Source organism: Haemaphysalis longicornis, unplaced genomic scaffold (assembly GCF_048455015.1).
Source record: "Haemaphysalis longicornis isolate Haplotype H1 unplaced genomic scaffold, Haemaphysalis longicornis Haplotype H1 scaffold_4, whole genome shotgun sequence".
In the NCBI taxonomy this organism is placed as follows: domain Eukaryota; kingdom Metazoa; phylum Arthropoda; class Arachnida; order Ixodida; family Ixodidae; genus Haemaphysalis; species Haemaphysalis longicornis.
In genome coordinates this window covers 40,002,085-40,008,127 of record NW_027526361.1, presented here as the reverse complement: position 1 = coordinate 40,008,127, position 6,043 = coordinate 40,002,085, and the positions used below count along the sequence as shown (strand labels likewise).

Here is a 6,043-nt window from a genome sequence, read left to right as displayed (position 1 = left end):
CCTCACCTCCCGTACCCAATGAAATGTTTCTGAGAGGTCCGCTGAGCTTATCGTTTCGCATTGCCCTAAATGTTTCCGGGAGCAGCCCAAGGACTGCCCTCGAAATTGACATCTATGGCAACGAAAAAAAGAACTCCTCCCGTGCAGTTCAATATGACTAACATAGAAGACTATCGGACTCCGCAGTGCAGAATATAATAATGAATTCCTGCTTTCCGATGAGGAAGGTGTTGCGGTGAAATGTGTCAACACTACAGTTCATGTTAGTACGTTAAGCTCAAGGCGAAGAGAAGTAGAAAATTATGAAGAACCCCCTAAGGATTTCTCAGGAGTTCGAGGGTTTCCAAAACATATCTTTACTCGGTCTCGTAAGTATACTCGCCATGGGGGATCGTTTTCCTTACTTGATGAGACAAGTTTGATAAGGCAGAAAGTGTCTCTCACTAGCAGGAAGCCCCGAATCCATCGAACACGTTTTCTCTCATGCCCTAGCTGCCACGCTAGGTGCGTAGTCTCCATAAACGAGCGATGGCGTCATGATTGCTGCGACACTGAGCGGAGCCTGCGATGGATCGAATTTTCTGCACCTTCTATCGACCAATCAGGAGTTTTACGTCAGACACCTACGCCGGCTTTTCAGCGTCATGAATCGCTTAACGCTTTAGCGTTTAAACGATAAACCAGCCGTAAACTCGACCGAAGCTGTAGTGAACGAAGCTGCCGAATGGTGGGCCACAGTTATGGGCTGTGATGCCGTGGCCCAAGGGATCGGAAGAATTGGATGCCAGCAGCGCGGCTCCCGCGAGAGGAGTGTGATAGCCTCTTGCCTTTCCATTTTTTAAATCTTTTGTCAAGTCGAAATGCGCGGATTTGAACCGGAGGTCGGTGATTTTCTGAGCGGCACTCTTTAACGGTCCACGCGTACCGACTTCTTTTTGTTTGTGGGGTTAGGTAAACTCTTTTCGACCCTTTTTGAACATAGACCACGTATTTTAATTTGTATTTGTGGAAATCAAGTCAATGCGTGTCGGAAAATGGCCCTGAAAGTCAACAGCGAAAGCCTCGCGGGGTTTGCCAAGGCAGGATCCGCGTACATAGATCGTGGTAAGCAAACTGGTGGATGTTTTTTTCTTTGCTTCAGTTTTAGTGTCAATAAACTGCGGCAAATAATTTTTATCGCATTTTCACCCCCTCCCCCCCATTAAAAAACGAGGATGGCCAGTTAGCTGTAAATAGGCTTTTTTGCGATGGAGCTGTCCTTTCACCAAACATATGGCATTTCGCCCATTTTGATTGAACGCTTGAAATAAAACCTCTACGGCTGCTGAGTACAGCCTGTTGTTGTGAGGCCAAACCCAATTCACCGATCCACCCACGGGCACGCGGAACGTCACCGTTAATCTGTTTATGTTGACAGACACTTACATATATTTTGCGACGTCATCGCCGTTGCTGAGTTCCCGCCCTCGCCGCTCATTTCACGCGGCAGGTTTTATCTCCTGCTGGCCCCGGCGGCACTCCTCATGGATTCGCTTGTGTTCACTCTCGCATGACAGTGGTTGTAACGGGTTTCGCAGTCTCCAGTGCAGTTTAGTACAAAAAAAAAACGGCCTGCGCGAAGTGTTTGCAAATGCATATTCCAACTGGACGTTGTTACCCAAGTTACTCCACCGACCTACGACTAGGCAATAGTGCGTTGGCCTTGTCTTCAATTGACCAATTAAATCCAGAGTTTTGTGTGAGACCACGCATATTTGCTTCAATGACAATAAAACAAAGCTCCTAGTTGCTCATGAGTTAATATTGCCGCTAGCGCTTTCACTTTGTCGCTCAAACGAGCAAGCGTCTTTGCAAAGGTCGTTCTTTATAGAATTCAATCAGGCGCTGCCGAACGCTTGACGCTACCGTCCATTACGCTACCATAACGCTACCGTGCTTGTCCATTACGCGATAGCATGGACAAGCAAAAGTTGGCACAGCAGAATGTTACCCTTTTCGGGCGCAAGACCGCTGAATAAGCCTTACGTGGTTAACTATTACACCCATCAGTGACGTTCCCCTGAGTGGTAAATTTTGGGAAAATATTTGCTTTCCATTTAAGACTGGAGGTCATGTCCGAAAAGCATTCTACTTGGTTTGTGTATATCAGGTGATCACATTTAATTGAAATACATGTTTACTTTCTCGCGATGGTCTGTGCGGAGACGTCATTGTCGGCGAATGTCAGCTTCAGTAAGGCCGTGCAGCATGTGCGTCGGCAGGGTTTTGTCTTGAGGGGTGCAAACGCATTGTAATAATGGGGAAGAGGGAGAGGGGGCGGGGCAATTGTGCTGGGCTGACTGGGGAGGGGGTGGGGAAGTGCCCCTTTTGCGCCTCCCTGCCGACGCCCATGACGTGTAGAGTAATACATTTGACCTACAACAACAACAAAAAAAAATAACCTAGCGTGCCTACCTCTTAGAGGTGGATGCTGTAACTTGTGTTTGCTTATTGGCTCCTTTTGCGTAGGATCGTTTCCTAGGCAAAACAGTGCACACGAACACTGCTGCTTCCCATAATCAGTTTATTCACAATATTTTACACTTTTCGCAGTCTCAGTTTTGTCTTCTCCACTGAAATTGCTATGGAAAGTGATAAAAAATAGATCCACAGGACGACCAGCTGGTTTACTTTCTGTCTCTCGTTCTCTCTCTCTTCTTCCTTTCACGATGAGAGCGAATTACCACTCTATGGTTTCACACCTTCCCTTGAGTCAAGCCGAGCTATTCGGCGGGCTGCTCAAGAAGCTGGCTGAAGCATCGCTGACGTTTAAAATCTAATTTCTCGGCTAATCTCTTCAACTGCGGACTTCCGTTTTGAACGGGTTTTAGTACACGGCGTACTAGCTTTTTTCAAAAAGAGTCAAACCGCCCGCGTTTTCGCAGAGCCCATCGCAAGACGCCAGTTTTTTTCTTGCGCAAGTTTTAGAGCAAGTTGCTTCAATCACCTCCTTTATCGAGCAGCTTGCTTCTCGCCTCTAACGAGCGTGGGAATTACGCTGCAGTTGAAGCATTAACGAAACAGCCAATAACAATCCAGAAAGCACCACTTAGCCCACGAAATGTGCGTAGCTACACTTAAAGATCAACCCTGGTATTCTGAGTCCCTCCTCCACTCCAGCCTCCAGTGCAAATGATCCTTGAAATAAATTTCTCCATGCATACGCATTGGCAGAGTGGAGGGAGCAAATGGAGTGGAGGAGGGACTTAGAACACGGCCCCAAGTGTTCGACACAAGGACGCATGACTGAAAAACGGATGTCCGGGGAAAGGCGGAGGCGCTGTTATACCGTTGGTGTTTGTAGAATCTATAGCAGAAACAGTGACGCCGAAACGAACGTTTGCGCTCCTCGAGGTTTTTACTTTAATGGAAGTCTCTATCACTGGCGTCTGTTGCCTTTTGATTTTTGTCAAGCGTGCGCCTTCTCAGTCGGGTGCAGTCTGAAGCTGTGGAATAACCTGGTTGTAAATCTTTGGTTTAGAGATGCCCTCGATGTGGTTTATAGAAAAATGTCGCCAAAACGCCAACAGTGCAAGGGGCTGGTGATTGACCTGCTAAATGGTACATATGAGCATTGAAAATATTATAATGCCCTTTCATTTCAAAGCCATGATTTCCAGAAATCACAACATCTCCATCACAGGACATATCACCCCTTTACAAGAATTTCATTTCCCACAGCCGCGAATAGGTTGAACTTAAGTTCAACAGAGGGGATTTCGTCCCGAACCTCCAAAAAGGATTATGTAAACATAAGCTATTTTCGAACTCTCGTAAAATCAAATGTGCAGACGCATCTCCAGCTACTGCGCAAATGAAAACATATGGCACTTATACACTAATGTGGGAGCCCATTGATCGAACGAAGGCATTTAAGATTTTTTTTTTCATCGCTTAACCAAACGGGATACCTTATAGCCCAACTTCTCACAAACTCAAGTAATGACGCCTGCAGAAGGGTTTGCTGAAAGGCCTGGTGAATCTCAGTCGTAACTGCACCATATCTCCTTTATAAAAGCTTGAGGGATTCCAATAAGTGTTAAGAATTGATCAGTTATTAAGCGTATTATCTCTCCTGTCTTTGGAACCTATCTGCATGCCCAGTCAGATGACGCGCCGTTTAAGGAACAGCCCGTATGCAAGTGCTTATTAGCAGAAAATTGCAGCGGATTTTGGCGTGCGAATCGGTTCATCTGTAGCTAAATGAGACGTTTGTATGTGAAGGAGGAGAACGATCAGGCTCATTACGTTCACGGAAGAATAGCATAAACTAAAGGGTCGCTAACGTGCGTCCTCCTTTAATCGTCCGGCTGGGAAGCCGTATTGCAAACAAAAACAGTGGCGCAATAGCACACGTTACTGATACAAATTCCCGAGTTGGAGGCTGTGTTGGCAAACCACCTGATTAGAAGAAAATAACAGACGCAGGTGCTGGAAAGGCTTGGGCCTAGTTTTGCCACCGTGTTAGCGATCAAGAACACGACCTACTGCACCTTAACCATGCCGTGACATACTAAATGTATTCACTCGGTTCCCAACACCTGAGCTTATCAATGAGCACGTGATCCCTCTCTACTACTTTCCACACGCCAGTCATTATTATTGTGAATTCATTGGTTACGCTGTGTTGATAACGATGTTAATGGGTACTCGGTGCTAATCACGCAAAATTTAAGATATCACAGCTTTAATGCCGACAAAGTGGTTGTGTTGTGTTGCCTAAACGGTCCTGATACGACTACAGATGGGCGAGAACGAGAAGGAAGTAGCGGAGGGCATGCTCCTTGTTCCCAACATGCGACTCCTCGCAATGCCGAACATATTTTTACCAGACAACGGCGTATGTTCTGGAGCGACCACCACATTCCAGGGCAAGTATAGCTGAATTTAAACCAACACAAACGGGCACATTAGAAGGGCACGGGCTTCCGTATTGGCAGAGGATAAATTTCGGGAATCGCGGCTCGTACGAGCAATTTTATACTGCGTGTCTAAAAAACTGGAGAAATTATGCCCTTCAGGCTCTCGGATGGATCGCAAGGTAAATAATCCATACACCGCCATTATACCGTCACTCCCATGTGTCCTTAAGCTTTAGATTTCAGTTTTACATCCCAAGCAGGGAATTTGTGCCTTTCGTTCGGTGCAGTGTCGTCCACATTTGACTAGTCTTTTCGTACGTAGTGGCAAGACATCCCTCAAGGAAAAAGAAGACACGAAAAACAAGAGAACACTTCGGGCCAAAACCTGGCAAGTGCAACAAACCAGCGTCAGAAACGCTGGACACAATTTTCGTGCGTACAGCGCATCGACCGCGCATCACATATGTTGTCCCCAGGTACAGACCTGAGGGTTCTACACAACCGGAACGCTCAGCAGCAGCACCACAGTGTTTTTAGCCACGCACACGAACCCAAGCGCGCTCTGGTGTCGACGCAGTTCTTGTACAAGATGAGCCTTTTTTGGGGGGGAGCCTGGAGAAACACGTGAAGTGTGTCTTTTCACCGATACCACGCACCCTCGAGTTCACGACGTCGCCGCCATCACCGCGGTGCGGCATCGACTCGTGTATCTTGCGAAGGTCCTCGCACGCAGACTCACGCCCCGCCACATACACTAAAAACAGCACCACAATGGTTGAAGCGTCCCCGTGATGAAGTGAGGCTGGAACGAGAACAGAGAAACGAGAGCTACTTTTGTCGTTGGCAGTGTTGGAGGGGGCTGGTAAAGGTAATTTTATACTCTGTGCCGGCTATTTCGGTCACATGTTATTCATCTACAGTAGGTTTGATTGAAAAAATGTACAGAAAGCGGAAAAAGGATATTTGGAGAGGGGGAAATAGAAGGCGTTTCGCAGACGCACTTTGTAAGGATTTTATAAGGAACGCGTAACACGCTAGTATTTCTCCCAAGGAGAAAAAATATCACGATGCCACCGTCAACGGGGTGTCATTTTACTCCTCCATCTACCCACTCATTACTCAGAGTTACTTGATATGGGAGT

The 6,043-nt window shown here is 46.8% G+C and overlaps 1 protein-coding gene across 2 annotated transcripts in view; it reads right to left on the bottom strand.

The window, feature by feature from the left end:
• Positions 1-2,554: 2,554 nt before the first annotated feature.
• Positions 2,555-6,043, bottom strand: part of LOC144178534 (nephrin-like) — a 188,794-nt gene continuing 185,305 nt past the window's right edge. For both annotated transcript variants that reach the window (XM_077706464.1, XM_077706465.1), the window contains exon 16: positions 2,555-5,703. The gene's annotated coding sequence lies outside the window, so the exon portion shown is untranslated. The remainder of the gene's footprint in view (positions 5,704-6,043) is intronic.